The sequence below is a fragment of the Hypomesus nipponensis genome, chromosome 16 (genome assembly GCF_054491055.1).
Source record: "Hypomesus nipponensis isolate SF chromosome 16, ASM5449105v1, whole genome shotgun sequence".
NCBI lineage: Eukaryota > Metazoa > Chordata > Actinopteri > Osmeriformes > Osmeridae > Hypomesus > Hypomesus nipponensis.
The window spans coordinates 3,485,001-3,500,782 of record NC_140376.1 but is presented as its reverse complement, the minus strand read 5'-3'; the positions used below and the strand labels follow the sequence as shown (position 1 = coordinate 3,500,782).

General features: G+C 48.9%; 1 long non-coding RNA gene across 1 annotated transcript; it reads left to right on the top strand.

Annotated features, from left to right (window-relative positions):
- Positions 1–584: 584 nt before the first annotated feature.
- Positions 585–2,026, top strand: LOC146254396 (uncharacterized). The gene is made up of 2 exons (XR_014731515.1): positions 585–840; positions 1,575–2,026. It is a non-coding gene; the product is annotated as an uncharacterized LOC146254396 (long non-coding RNA).
- The last annotated feature ends 13,756 nt before the right edge of the window (positions 2,027–15,782 follow it).

Sequence of the window (15,782 nt, the reverse complement as noted above, 5' to 3'; positions counted from 1 at the left end):
CATAAACAACATGTATTAATAGGAACCAGAGAAGCGGAACTAATTAGTTTAAGTGGTGTTGCGCCCAATTTCCGCTAGGTGAGTGGCCCTCCCCTCCAGAGAAGATTTGGGAAGCAAAGAGAAACGCTGCTGTGTCCATTCTTATTAATATACCTCTGTATTTATCAGGAACTGAAAGACAGCAACAAAATCATTTGTTGCTGTGGCCCATCAGCCTTGGGACCTGTAACGTGTCCTGAGTACCACTAGATGGCAGTGACGCCCAGTGAACAACCTGGATGGTGCGTCAGAGCCGAAGAAGAGGTAAGGCCCTAATCACAACCTGAACTTGACCTCCTCTCAGTCATCTCTTGGGGTTTATGTCAGGCTACCAACCCAGTTACACATGGATGATTGTTACTCGACCCTGTGTGGTGGTAAATTATCAAAACGTCTGTGTGCAAGGAATTGTTACACCAGTGACAGGTGTACCTTAAATATTACTCAAACCTTAAAACAAAGTTTTCTTTGTCCTTCATTTGATGCAAGTGTAGAATTCAGCAGTGCAGCACTGCGCCAGAGTCATGTCGTACTGGTAAGATATCTTATAACCTTGGCTTTTCCACACAAAATATTTTCATAGAACAATTATTTTTCCAATTATGAGTCACGACTTAGGGCCTTGAGGCGGCGCAAAATGAAAGCTGGACAGAAATAGCACTCATCAGTATAGGGGCAGTTGTTCTGAAGTGATAACCTTGGCTCTACTATCACAGAGTCTGTGAACGCAAAAGGCTCTCGCATCTCGTCATGGAACATCATAGGACTACCGTCAAAAACGACAGGATATCTAGAGGCGAAGTGAGTTTGTATCTTCATCTGGAGTGAATGACAGTGAAAGCCTCCCTTTCCCCTAGGCCACAATAGTATGTGAGGTAGCTCTCTGATGCAGACACACCAGCTGGCTGGAGAGAACACCTCGCCCTCCTTCCTCTATCATTCCGCCCTCCTTCCTCTATCATTCCGCCCACCTCTCCTTCCTCCTCCATTTCTCTCTTCTCCTTCCTCTCCTCTCTACCCCCCCCCCCCCCTTAGCCCCTTGAACTTGGCTGTGAATTCTCAGCCACTAAACAGTAGCCGCCGGCAGGCAGCCCGCTATCGCGACAATTCGAACAGCAGAATCCCTGTGCAGGGCTTGATAAAATGGTTGGTGGGGTGGGCAGGAGGAGAGAAACGGCCAGCGGGTGGGCAGGAGGGGGTTATGGGATAGGAGGTGGGACCAGGGGGAAGGAGGCGCGGTTGCCATAGGTAACCTGGAACTGTGCCAAGAGCAAAGAGGGATACATTTGCATGTATTCAAATCTGGCATGAATAATTCACTTTCAAGCCGCTGGAACTCGGCAAACAATGGCTGTCCAGACAGACAGACAGACAGGCGCACACACACACACACACATCCTTCACATCACACTGCAACGTGAGAGAGGTGAGGAGGTTAGACTGGGAGGATAATGGCAGCTCCTAAATGATTCGGATTTAAATATGTCGAAGACGGAAAACGTCAAGCTGATATCAATTCACACGTGTAATTCCAGCTTTCCAGATTCTCCGTGGTCTGGGGTGAGGCGCCTGTCAAACACACGGAAGACACGGGCCGAAACAGGAATAAACGAGCGACGTGAGACACCTTCTTCTCGGTCTCGGACTGTAGGCTGACTGAGAGCTATTGGAGCAGAGCACAGAGCAGGGAACATGGCTGCCCATCAGCACACACAACCTGGTGGCACGGCAGAGGCATGCTGGGAAAAGTCCTGATGCAGTTACTTTGATAGCCAGCCACTGTCAGGTTCACAAGCACAACCCACTCCTACAAAGGCTTTCATAAATTCTGCCACATGAAAACGCTGAGAGAGACATTACGGGGGACATAAATAGCCCTGTAAAATCTATCCAGTAAAAGAAAATATGATTTGAAAAACCAAAAAGGGCAGGAAAAGGAATATCAAATCGTATACAAATGACAATAAAGCCTCAGTCAAAGGGAAAAGCCTCGATGTCAATCATATGTTCGTAGCTTGAGTTTTACAGAACCACCACCCCACCTCGCCCCCTCCCCCCACCTCCTCCAGAACCTCCACCACCACCCCACCTCGCCCCCTCCCCCCACCTCCTCCAGAACCTCCACCACCACCCCACCTCGCCCCCTCCCCCCACCTCCTCCAGAACCTCCACCACCACCCCACCTCGCCCCCTCCCCCCACCTCCTCCAGAACCTCCACCACCTCCCCACTCTCCTATTCCTCAGTCCTGTTAATTTTATAAGATACAGCATATTGCCACTTATCGTCTGCCAGTGCCGTAAAAGCACTGAGGTCACTGCATTACGGAGGTGCTGGGCTCAATACTTCCATTAGAGGGAGTGTTCAGGCTGTGCCGGGCTTCACTCAATCAAATACAGTCTCTCTCCCCCACTTCTTTCCTACCCCTGTAGGCTAAAACACCAGCCCAAGTACAGAGGAGGGGGCGCACACTCACAAATGGAAACTCTCTTGCTGGGTCTAGAACTGTACACCACACATAAATCTATCACGCACACCCCTCCCACCCCCTCCTCACCCTCACACCCCCCCTTCACTCACGCCCTGATCCTCCTCCCTTCCACACAAACACACACACACACGTTCATATACAGGATTCAAGAAGGCCCTACGTTGTACTAGCAGCCCTAAGGGCTTTTGATTTGAGGATTGAATCTATTAATTTACATACCTGGATGTATCAACTAATGGGTCTGCTGTGGCTGCATCCTGTGATGGTATACTATATGTGACATTTTCCATATATGAAAACATCTGACATTTATGTGGAAATATCAGGTTATGCTTTTAACCACTGGATTATGTGTAAAGTGATGAAGCCGTATACAGCTGTGTTCCGAGAGGAGACCTTCTTAAGAATGCGGGACATGGATCTCAACGCTAACATTCCAATGAGAAATAGACCGACAATTGAGATGCTTCAGCTCTTTGAGGAGTCTCCTTTCAATTTCAAACACAAGGACATTCCATGTGAACATTCACACCATTTCATTCAAGAAACTTGGCTCATTTTGTGCCTCTGCCGTGTCGAAACATGTGGAGGCCTCGATGTGGCTTCAGGTCAGATCGAGTTTAAGAAAACCTTTTAAGTTGGGATCCTGGGGAGACAACAGCAAGAGTTAGACTGCATTCATCCAACACCGTAAATTAGGATTTGATGTGAAGCTATGCACATGAGCTATTCCTCAGTCCCTTCCTTCTTGTCAGCTCAGTGAAATGCTGCCTGGCTTTTGAACACCCCCCCCCACACACACACACACACACACACACACACACACACTTTATACAGTCTTGTCCTGTGGACATGCCATGCAGACAGCAGGCTCCACTGCTGGCTGTGAGCTCTCTAACCCACCTCATTGAAACCAGGGTCTTGCATTAACATGCATGTATTTTCTGAGAAGAGGGTGAAGGGTTGGGGGGGTGGAGGGTAGGGGGGTGGAGGGGTGAAGGGGGGAGGGGTGGTTTTCATGAGAGAGGGTCTGAAGGACTTTGCATGAGAAAAGCCGGGGTCCTGTGAACCTTCTGCTCCCTGTGTCCACATTCAATGGAACCAACGTGGTTAGCATGACAAACTGCACACCAAGTTCTCGGACGTTCTTGGGAGACCCCGCCCCCTCCACCACGACCACCACCCCCCTCGCATACCACTTCCTACCCTCTACGACCCCATCCCCTGCCCTTCATCCTGGTTCCCCGGCTCCCTCATGTCACCCCCATATGCACCTCGGTCCAGGCACCCCCTCTGTGGGCTGGCTTGCTCTTCTTATTATCTGTCTGGGGTTCCAACTTCGGTGGACTCTAGGATGACCCCCAACCCCCCCCCCCTCCCCCTGCACAGAGCCAACACAGATCCATAGGGATAGGGAAAGGAATTTTAATACACACACACAAACACAGGAATATCTTAGAAATATTTGTATTTCAACAACTGCAGAAGTATTTTTTAACACAATTATATTTCCTCAGTTAACAGTATTACTACGTTCAATGCCACAGTGGCATGCTAAAATCCCTCACAGAACAATCATAAAGAGACATTAAAACTGAGGCTAAGGCTATTTTTGGTAAACTGACCCACTAAAACATTAGAATGAAGAAAAGATGTCCAGCTTTCGTTTAGGTCATCGTAATATCTGGGTAATGTGATGTGTAGAAATTAATCCAATCTTTATGGTTAAAACCTAGATTATTTAAATTCCCATCAAGCCAGTCGTCAGAATCTTTAGCAGTGTCATATTTTATATATACTATTCATAGGAGGGTATTTATTTTGGAGTACAAGACAATATAAAATCACTTGTTGGTTATTTATTATACGAATGTAATGTTATTTTGCATTTGTCCATTTTCAATATCTTTTTAGAATAGACATACACACAGGTTGCGTTCAAAAGCTTTTGTGGGTAAAAAGCATATGGTTGATTCCAGAAATATGTAATAAATGTCTCTGAAAAAGAATCACTTGAAATAAAACAACTTAAATAAAAAAACACTGAACATCTTACATGAAGAAATACAGTGATTTTTTTGTCAATTATTTGGACCCACCAGGCATATATTGAACATTTAATTGTTCTGTATTTCAGTGTTTTAATGATATAATGTTCCAGTAATATAATCAGGTGGATTTTCTATGCTTTTCCTGTGTGTTGCTTCCTCTCCATTGGCCCCTCAGGCCTCATGTGAACAGATTCAGCCAATCAGAAATTGGGATACCAATAAAATGCAAGGTCAAAGAGAAAGCATTTATTATTCAGGAATACATAATTATTTGTTGTTGACTTGACTTAAATATTGTTTTAGGCAACTGTAGCACCTCAAATCTCCCTTTTTAACTAATGTGTGCTGTTAAATGAATTCAGATGTACCTGAATTTTTACACAATAATAATGTTCTATAATACATAATGTTTTCCATGTCATTTGCAGTAAAACTAATTACTTTGTAAAGCACAATATAGTCTGAATAATATCCAACAATTAATTGCTTAATTGTTGTGACCCTTTTTTGACGTTCCAGGCTTAAACCTTTAAATGTAGAGAAAAGGATTTTATTGAAAGGATGTGATTAGAAACAATTTAACAGCATATAGGGACTAAACAAAATCACATTTTATTCAATCGAATAACACTGTGCTTGTATTATCTCTGAATCTAGACTAATGCTGTTAAAGACAAAATAACACCAGTAGGAGTTCTTGTGCATAAACTCGCATGTTAGTTTTTCCTGGACACAGCGCAGCTTTGTTCCCTTCTTGGCAGTTATAAAAGGCTCTTTGTGTCTGGTGTGCTTGGGGAAGTTAAAGACACAATCTGTCCACAAACAAACAAATGACCTGCGGTGCCTCAATTAAAGTACAATTAGTTGACCCCTGTGTCTGTGTTTCCTTTGACAACAGGCTGGGCTCACAGACCAACAGCCCCCGGGTCTGAGTGTGCTAGTGTTGTTCAAGGGAGTCAGTGGCTGAGCGGTTAGGGAGTCGGGCTAGTAATCAGAAGGTTGCCGGTTCAATTCCTGGACGTGCAAAATGACGTTGTGTCCTAGGGCAAGGCACTTCACCCTACTTGCCTCGTGGGAATGTCCCTGTATTTACTGAAAGTCGCTCTGGATAAGAGCTTCTGCTAAATGTAAATGTCCAGAGAGCCACCATTAAACAGAGCCCCAATTTAAATATATAGGCAGGTGTAAATATATAACATTTAGCTAACTGATGGATCGTAAGAACCGCAGATCTCTGTGAGACAGCAATTTAGTGTTCAGACGGCTGGTTATTTGACCTGTGGGTTAGGTGAACCGAGAAGACAAGTGGTGTATTTCACACCTCTAACATTTAGGTACCCCTTTAACATGTTCATCCAAACACCACGAAGCAAATCAAAGCAACTGCTCTGAAAACAACAAAAACCTCAACGAGGAAGAACCGCAAAGGAGAAAAGCAAGGTGACACGTAGAGCATACCTCCCAGACTGAAACTGACAGGACACATACCTCCATCTATAGGTGTTAACACCATAATCACACACAGTCTCTCCGGCGTGCGAACATCTGGAGGACTCGATGTGGGACGGTAGCGTGGGTCACATGACCCCTCTCTCCGCCTCACAGGACACAGGCAATGAGAAGCCCTGCACTGGACACAATCCTAATAGCACTTTTACTAGGATGTCTGTACCAAGGATAAGCTCTGCTTTACAGTATGTGTGTGTGTCTCAGTGAGTGTGTGTGTGTGTGTCAGTGAAAGGGTCTGTGCGTGTGTGTGTCTCAGTGTGCGAGTGTGTATCTCAATGAGTGTGTGTGTGTGTACAGTATGTGTGTGTCTCAGTGTATCTCAGAAGTGTGTGTGTGTGTGTGTGTGTGTGTGTGTATGCGTGGTGTGTCAGTGTGTGTGTGTCTCAGAGACCATGTGCCTGTGTGGACACAGGGAAAGCTGGTCACTCCTGTAATCTCCAGGGCAGTGTTTAAGGTTTAAGACAGTGTTTCGTAGGTTGTGAGCCCCATCCCTGGTGAGAGAATCTGCCATGCTCAGTAAGCATGTATATCAGCCCATCTCACGGCTCACCGGACACTCCCTGGGTGGGCTCTGGTCAATACCACACTGGTGACTGGCCCAGCAGAATGGGATAATCTCCCCTCTTTTCTTTCAGAGCCAGTGCCCCCGCCCCAGATCCAGCCCTCCCTCCCTCCCAGTGGCCTGGTCCTGGCCCTGGCCCTGGCTACTTGGCCCTAATTCCAGGTCAGGTCCAGTCAGGGAGACAGGGAGCCCATTTCAGCCAGGGCACTGGAGCGCACTGAGGGCACTGGGGCGTCGCCTTAACCGGCTGTTGGTGGGAAAACAATAGGAGGTGTGATCACCACAGAACATGGGCTGTGTGAGAGAGTGTGTGTGTGTGTGTGTGTGTCTTGCTGTGTTGTGTTTCCTTTAGGTCCTGCAGCTTGCTTCAGCACCCTGTCTGCTCATACACACACACACACACAGGGACATAATTGACACCAAAGATTTAGGCCACTTGGTTTAACTGCCTCCCTTCCAGGCTCCAAGAAACCGGAGCTCTTCGGACTTTTGAAGACAAGCAGGCCGTCACACTGCACATCCTGCGTGCTATTGCATGTGGTTATTGCATTGCACCAGACAACTCCCTATCATAATAGCCTAGTTTAATCTATGCATTCAAATTCAATTTACGTGAAATAAAACCACTGAAGCAGTATTTCTGGTTTCAGATGTATTTATTTATTAAGGAAAAGCAAAACATATTTAAGAAACATTGCTGCTGCATAATTCTATCCCTGTTCACCTTAAAATTCACACACTTAACACTCAATGCAATTTGATTCAACTCAATCAAATACAAAATGTTCATTTCAACTTCTGCAAAACCGTTGCTAAACGCAAGATTGACTGTAAATTACAGTGGGAATTCTACAATCTTTTGGGAACTCCACCAATCTCTCCTGGCAAATTAGTCTCAAAATGTTTAATTTACATCCAATATACTGTAACTGATTCAATAAAATACAGCTAAACAGCATCTACATGAAACTCTTCATGCAGTTTATTTCACTTCTACACTTACCTTGTGCCAGTGGTTCCCCCTGCTTACCTGTGGTGCACATCCTTCTCTCGTCCATCACCTCAGAGAGGCTCTGGGATGCTCGGTGAACACAGTCTCCCGACCACAGGTGTGGGCGTGGTTCAAGGCAGGTGTGTGTGTGTGTGTGTGTGTGTGGGGGGGGGGGCAGGGGGTAAGTAAACATTCGAGAAGCTTGGAGCATCCTTGTATAGATCCACAGTTGCATCCTGGTCACCACCTGAGAAGACATAAACAAACAGGAGGAGGTTGGTTAGAACCTTCGAGACAGACACTCCAGATTTAGTCAACAGGAAGAGCAGAGGATTACAGAAGGAGCAGAGCAGGGGACTACAGGAAGAGCAGAGGACTACAGGAAGAGCAGAGGACTACAGGAGGAGCAGAGGACTACAGGAAGAGCAGAGGACTACAGGAAGAGCAAAGGACTACAGGAAGAGCAGAGGACTACAGGAAGAGCAGAGGACTACAGAAGGAGCAGAGGACTACAGGAAGAGCAGAGGACTACAGAAGGAGCAGAGGACTACAGGATAATTCGAGTACAACTACGTGGATGTGTAAAGCCGGGATCAAGTTTGCCATCTTTTATTTGACAAAAGACCACCACTATAAATCCGAGAGTTCCACTGTCTAAAACAGACACCTGGTCGAGCATGTTTGTAGCAGCGCAGCACCATGCTTGTGTTTGGGCCCAAGAAGGGCTCCATGTTAATGAAGGTCACTATCTCCAGCCAGATCTTACAGCACGCGGTGGTGTCATATGATGACACATGCATGATGCTCTGGGGCTTGGCTCCTCCCCTCCCCAGAGGCGCTAAGCTGTGCTTGCTCTCTGCTGGTTGGGAAGGTGTGTGTGTGTGCGTGTGTGTGTATCAGCTGGCTGTATCAACGATGAGTGTGACCCCTGAGGTAGTAGACAGCCAGGGGTCAGGGGTCAGGGTGGAGCCTGTCTGGGCACAGTGCCTGACCCCAGCGCCTGCAGCACACACACACACACAGACCTCTCCTCCCCCTCCGCATCCCACCCTACCAGACTAATATCACCTTGGGGATTAGGATCCAGACAGAAATAGATTGACCCTAACCACACACACACACACACACACACACCCCTAGACACGGCTTCTGCTTGGTCATATAAAGAGGTCACGTGTGCTTACGATGCATGACGCAGGGGAGAGAGCAGGATGCCGATTCCAGACACTCATCTAATCTTGCCGTTGAGAACCCAGACTGGTTCGGGGGTTTGGCAGTAAACCCCCCCCAGCCCCCCCCTCTCCCAGAGCATCATCTTGAACCACCGAAACCCGTGGCTGCGATGTGCATGGTTGATTACAGCTCATTGGGAATAACAAGCACATGTTCACCCCTATAATTGTTCATAATATCTATGGCACTAAACTAGCCCACGGAGACTTTTGAAACGTTCTTGTTTCTAGTTTGGATCTGCGCTGTACGAGGCGTCAGTCAGGGAGAAGCTGAGCGATGCCCAGCCCAGATTCCTCCCTGATGTAAAGAAGCAGGATCTCGTTCAGAGACTGAATCAAAGACGTGAGGGATCTGGGTGAGGGGGTTGAACAGGGGAGGTCAGTGCTCTGACAGGGGTTGAAGCTGGGGGTGTGGAGACCCCCCCCCCCCCTGGAACCCCCCCCCCCATTCTAACCAGTGTTTAGTGTTAATCCCTGTTAATCCAGCGGCATTAGCACAACATCTGTGGAGTGGAGAGGGTGCTACTCCACCAAACCGAGGGAGACAAGAACCTGGCTGAGCGAGGGGAGAGGAGATGTTAGGGAGAACAGGAGAAGAGGTGGAGAGGTGGAGAGGGAGGACACAGGCCCTGCTGGACCCAGCCTATAGGCTGCAGGCAGCAGGGTGTCCGTGCCAGGAGCGTGGGGGGTGTCTCAGACCCCGTCCCCCGTCAGGGGAGGCGGAGGCTGAGGCTGTGAGTGCGTGTGTGGATGGGGAGAGAGAGAGTGGGAGAGAGGGACCAGTAGGGGAGGGGATGATGGCTCTGCTATATTCAGGCTGTCCATCTGACGTCCCATTAAGGTTTGGGACAGGGGGAGGGGTGCTGGAGGCAGGGGAGCAGGGGGGGCTGGGGGATAGACGGGTGGTGCTCCGCTCTCCTCTGGTCCATTAGAACAGCAGGGCTGTGTCTGTCTGCTCCTCTGCATACTAATTCACCATCACCCTGAACATGAACATGAAGCCGGGCTGGAAGGCAAACAGGGGCCTGGGGTGAGGAAAGAGGGGTTGGGGGGTGGGGGATGACAATGCCCCCAGGGGGGATGCTTGGGGGTGGTGGTGAGGGGTTTAGACACAGTGAAAGACAGGCAAAGCTGGTAGCGAGAGAGGGTGACAGATGCTGGACATGTGAGAAGACAGGCTCAAGGTTGGGGGGGAGGGGGGGTGAGACGGGGGGAGGCGGCTCCACGCCGGCCTGGACGGCGGGCGGGGTGACTGTGACGCTCTCAGACAGTTTAATGACAGTTGTCACGTCTGGAACACACAACCTAGACGCTGTTGACACGCGAGCATGCATCCGTGTCCGCACTCGCTCGCGCCTCACCAAATGTTTGGATCATGTGTGTGTGTGTGTGTGTGACGCACGGTGGGGTGACCCTGGGGTAAAAAAAACTACAAACCCCAGAAAACAACTGGAGAGGGAAAAACAGAGGAGAGTCCTTCAACTCAAGCACTTAGATTTCAGGTAACATGATGTAAGGAACGCAAACTTGGCTTCGCATTCTCTGATGTGAGATATGCCAAACAGATTGTTTGTAACGCACTCTGACAGACCTCTGGTAACTATGTACAACAGAGGGCTGCTATGGTATTACCATGGTAACCATAAGACTGTGGAGAGGAGACGACAGATGAAGGAAGGAGAGATGGCGCAGTGGAAAGGGGAAGAGAGGAGAGAGTGATAGCGATGGCGATAGTGAAATTGTTATTGTCATAGTCAAAGGGACAACGTCATATGGAAGAGTTTGGCCTGGTCAGGCCTGGCGCTAGCTCACGCTTAACGTCCCTCCCAAACAAAGATGCCCTCATTAAAACGACATGTCATTGGCTCACACCTTGTGAGAATAGAGGGGTTCCCCTCCCCTTTGTAAGTGAGCGTGACCAAGGGGATACATGCGGGGGGGACGGGGGGGACGGACGGTACCAATAGAGCTGCCCGCTAGGTCCCCATGGGAACCCCCCCCTCCTCCTCCTCACACACACACACACACACACACACAGAGGGGGGCTTCATTTAGAGCTGTGTTAGTGCGTTAACACAGCTCTAACACAGCTCTTTAAGCCTCCTCTTTATGCACTCAATAGGACACATTTCAGACCACAACTCCACAGCCAGGATGAGAGAGGGGGGGGAAAGGAGGGTTGGAGGGATGGCAAATCAGAGAGAGAGAAAAAGAAAATGAGATCTTTTTTCAAAATAAGAAGATGAAGATGAGATGATAATAGCGAACTTGAGCGCGTGATTTCCTCGTCACTCTGCCCTCAATTTTAAAACGGCGAGATCTATTGTCTTTGCATCATTTAATGAATATCTACAATGCCTAATACCCCATTTTCCATTTTTAAGGCCCTTGAGGAGCCAGTAATAATGATCTGTAATGACCCCAGGGACAAGCTCCCCTGGTAGCTGTGTTCAAACCAGTCTGCCCGGGTCTGTCTTTGCGTTCCTGAGATCCAGACAGATCCAGACTCAGTCCCCCTCCACCCTCACCCAACAGAAACACTCTGAGGCTGGGCTTGTCTGTGGTGACGGACGTGACCCTCCTGTGCAGCGTCTTGGAGACTCTGTCTCCCCCACCCTCCTGTGCAGCGTCCTGGAGACTCTGTCTCCCACACCCTCCTGCGCAGCGTCCTGGAGACTCTGTCTCCCCCACCCTCCTGTGCAGCGTCCTGGAGACTCTGTCTCCCACACCCTCCTGTGCAGCGTCCTGGAGACTCTGTCTCCCACACCCTTCTGTGCAGCCTCCAGGAGACTCTGTCTCCCCCACCCTCCTGTGCAGCGTCCTGGAGACTCTGTCTCCCACACCCTCCTGTGCAGCGTCCTGGAGACTCTGTCTCCCCCACCCTCCTGTGCAGCGTCCTGGAGACTCTGTCTCCCACACCCTCCTGTGCAGCGTCCTGGAGACTCTGTCTCCCACACCCTCTCTCAGAGCTGATCTGAATCCCAACACGGTGACGGCGAGGGAGCTTCACCGCGCCACACATGAGGCTGCATGTCGGGGGACAGCTGTGAGTCGGAGACACACGGAGGCACGGTGGTACCGAGAGAGAGTGTGTGTGTGTGTGTGTGTGTGTGCAATCCAGCCCTTGTGCTAAGGTATAGCTCAATATGAATACCAAACTGCCCTCCCGAGAAGTCACTGCTGGCACACCTCTCTCTCTCTCTCTCTCTCTCTCTCTCTCTCTCTCTCTCTCTCTCTGTCCTCCCTCTCTCTCTCTCTCTGTCCTCCCTCTCTCTCTCTCTCTGTCCTCCCTCTCTCTCTCTCTCTGTCCTCCCTCTCTCTCTCTCTCTCTCTCTCTCTCTCTGTCCTCCCTCTCTCTCTCTCTGTCCTCCCTCTCTCTCTCTCTCTGTCCTCCCTTCCCATCTCCCTGCGCTCACGCGGTGAAGAACCCCCTGATACTACTTTCTAGCCGCTCACCTGATGGAAATGTAGGATGTAGGGGGGAGGGGGAGGGTACTGTACGGCGACAAAGGCAAGGGCACATTTGTAAATCACAGCCAAGTGTAAACATGGTGTTTAACAGGGGTTTCTCTGGCTGTTTGGCCGGGCTTCTTCTACTAGCCACTAGCGTCCACAACAGCCTCACACCTCCCCCGCCTGCTATTCATCGAAATATATTTACATGTAGATTGTACTTCACTGTGCTCACAGCAGGATGCCAACCCCCCCCCCCCCCACACACACACACACACACAGCACAGCCTCTGACACTTCCCGAGACACGCCCACTCGACAAGAGTCTGCAGTGAGACATGTGCGATGAACACAGTCTACTACACTTCTGTTTGAAGACTACGACGATATTATACAAAGACCACTACACCACAAACCTGACGAACACTACAGACACTACAAGGATTTGCCCAAGTGGATATTTGCTTCATGATTCTTCAACCTTTTTTAAGCAACTGCGACAACTGGATTTCGACTTGGGAAGATGTCCCTGTGTTTGGGAGTGGGGTGGAGGGAGAGTATAAGTGGAGAAGTGAGAGGACGGTTCCATTTCAGAACTGGGTCAACACATAAAGAGAATAACATATTCCTCTGACGAGACACAGCTGGTGCTAGTTCAATGGACTTGACACCAAAAATATCAAATGTAATACTTTGTATAGTCAATGGTATAGACAACAAAATCACATATTCTCTCTCAGAACTAGCAAGAGCTGGGAGCCAAGCAGTACAAGCAGAGCACTAGCCTGGGTAAGAGGAGAGGTGAAGCAGAAGAAAACACAAGGGAGCCGGAGATCTGGAGAGTGAGAGAAAGTAAGAGAGAGAGAGAGAACAGAAGACAGGAGAAAGGGAGAGAGAGAGAGAGAGAGAGACAGCAGGGAAGTGACTTCACCCCTAAGGCAAGGGAACGTGTGTGTGTGTGTGCATATCAGCCCCAGCTGGGTCGACATTTTGTTGACATGCTGATAGGGGTTTAAGCAGTGGGAGGGTGGTGTGACAGACCAAGGTGAGAGAATGAGCACATGAGAAGCTGGCGGGGTGGGGGGGGGGATGGGGGGGGGGGGCGGACAACCGGAGGGGCGCACAAAAGTGCCGTTACTAAGCTTGATTTCAGCGCGATCTGAGACGATTAGGAGCAGGGAGGGGGCTGCCTCCGGGCTAGTGGAGAGGGGAGGACAGGTCTATTGAGGTAACCTGGGGGAGGGAAAGGGGGGTCTCCCTTTCAGACAGGCTAATGAACCAGAAGACTCAGAGGGAGGATGGAACAAGACTCAGGCTGGCTCTCTGCGCTCCTCTCCTCCTCCTCTCCTCGACCACTTCCTCTCTCCTCGCCAAGTGCATCATGAGGTGAGGTCCTTCCTCTTAAAGGCGTAGCATTGTTTATGGATACCGCAGAAAAATTCCACTGTGGGAAAAATGAAAAATACCAACGATATAACCTAGCCATTTCGCAAATGACATTGTGGCACAATTTTCCCACCTGGTAAAAAATTGTTCGCTTTGCCGTTTTTGATAGAGTGTGTAAACACGGTACCAATACAAGAACCTGGCTGCTGTTACCAGACCTGACCCACACCCTAATTTACAGAGGGCATCAGACTGAAACAGCCTGGTGTGTGTGTGGCTGTGTGGATGGCGGGGGAAGTGTGGATGGGGGATGGGAGGCTGGGCTGGGCTGGGGGTAGCAGTGGAGGCAGGGTGTCCAGGGAGGCAGGCAATAAGGAGCAGCTTATAGAATAAGCAAACACATTTGAAGGCTGCAGCCAGACAGCCCGGGCTGCCCCCCCCCCCCCCCCTGACCTTGACCCCTGGGGTCCTTCCTCACCTGCCTATGAATGGAAGCCCGCGCAGCTGGGCCGTCTAGCCACTGCCTGACTAGAACGACCCCCAACGTGTTCCCACGCTCGGAGACCATTCCCCTGGTTTTTGTCTCTGTGACTGAAAGGAGGAAGATGATATTTATGTTGCGCTTTGTGACTGGCTGTCCCTTTTCGGAGGGATTGTCTAAGACCGCTTTGCTTTGACAGCGGGGAAACTACAATATTTTTATGTCCTGTTTTGTTTCGAGTTTTATGAAGAAACTGTTATCCAACTTTCTGTTCCCCTTTTAACGATTACAATCATGCATAGGTCGGACAAACATTTATAATCTGTTACCACCCTTCTCCCTTGCATTGTGCGGTATGCGTATGTGTGTGTGGGGGTTAGACTGGTCCAATCCCTCCTCCTCCTCCTAAACAACCTCACATTTTCATTATGAACAAATCTCAGTCTTGCACTCCACAAGTCTGGCCTTTCCTGGCTGGCAGGCAGTTTAATCACACACGCGCACACACACTACTACTCCATTTTCATTTCCCGTTCATACAGCTTCCATTCCCCTCATTCTTCATAATTCTTCCCCCCCAAAACTGTCTTTGGATACACCTCGGTGTCGAGCGCCGGTTGAGACGACATAACCAGTGACTTGGATAAATGCCTGACTGTTTTCTCTCTGTGTGTGTAATCAGTGCCAGGCCCAGGCTGGCCAGCGGCTACCTCTTTAAGAGCGCTACTTCCTGTTGCTGTTCCAGCAGGAACCACTCTGAAGCGAAACGCTCTCATCCAGCAGAGTGGACCAGGACTGGGGGGAGAGCTGCCCATCATGAATGGAAGGCGATGGATTGTACACACTCTTTTGTGTGCCGTTACCGAAGACCGCAACACGACGAGCAACTGAATACAATGACGAAACAAAGAAATATGGGTACTCTCCTTGGCAAAAAAAAAACTAAATTCTTTCAGGCATTAAAGAATTAAAGCTAAAATGGGAAATAATGTATTGGCCCACATTAGTGACAAAAGACAAACTGTAATTGCTTCATATTATACATTTAAAAATGAATCCATATTTTTCAGGCACATTTTCATGGTATTCATTGTATATACAATATTGTCATTATGAAAATGAGGAACATCAATATGTAAATAACTATCCATTTAAATGTTTATTTTTCATAATTTTCATATACAGTAAAACATACTGTAACTGCACATAAGACGCTGCCATGCAAGAGCCTGTCTCAGGATGTTAAGCATGAACATATAAAGATGGCAGGTCATAAGCAAACCAACATATATTACTTTGATTGTATTTACCAACAAACAGCAATGCAATAAAAGCACCAATTCAGATCCCCCTTCCCATTTGAATACTAAAGTAGTGCGACGCGGTTCCATCCCCTCCCGGATGAGTGCGGCACATACAGCAGAGAAGGAGGACGCAGGGAACTGCGAGAACTGAACATCGCCCGTGCATGCTTTCAGCAACTATTCCTTCTGTGGGTGGACTGCATTCAATCAATATCCCAGCATCTACAAGCAGTGGGCATTCAGAGTACAAGCAGAGCTGTGAGACAGAGCTGCCATCAGACACA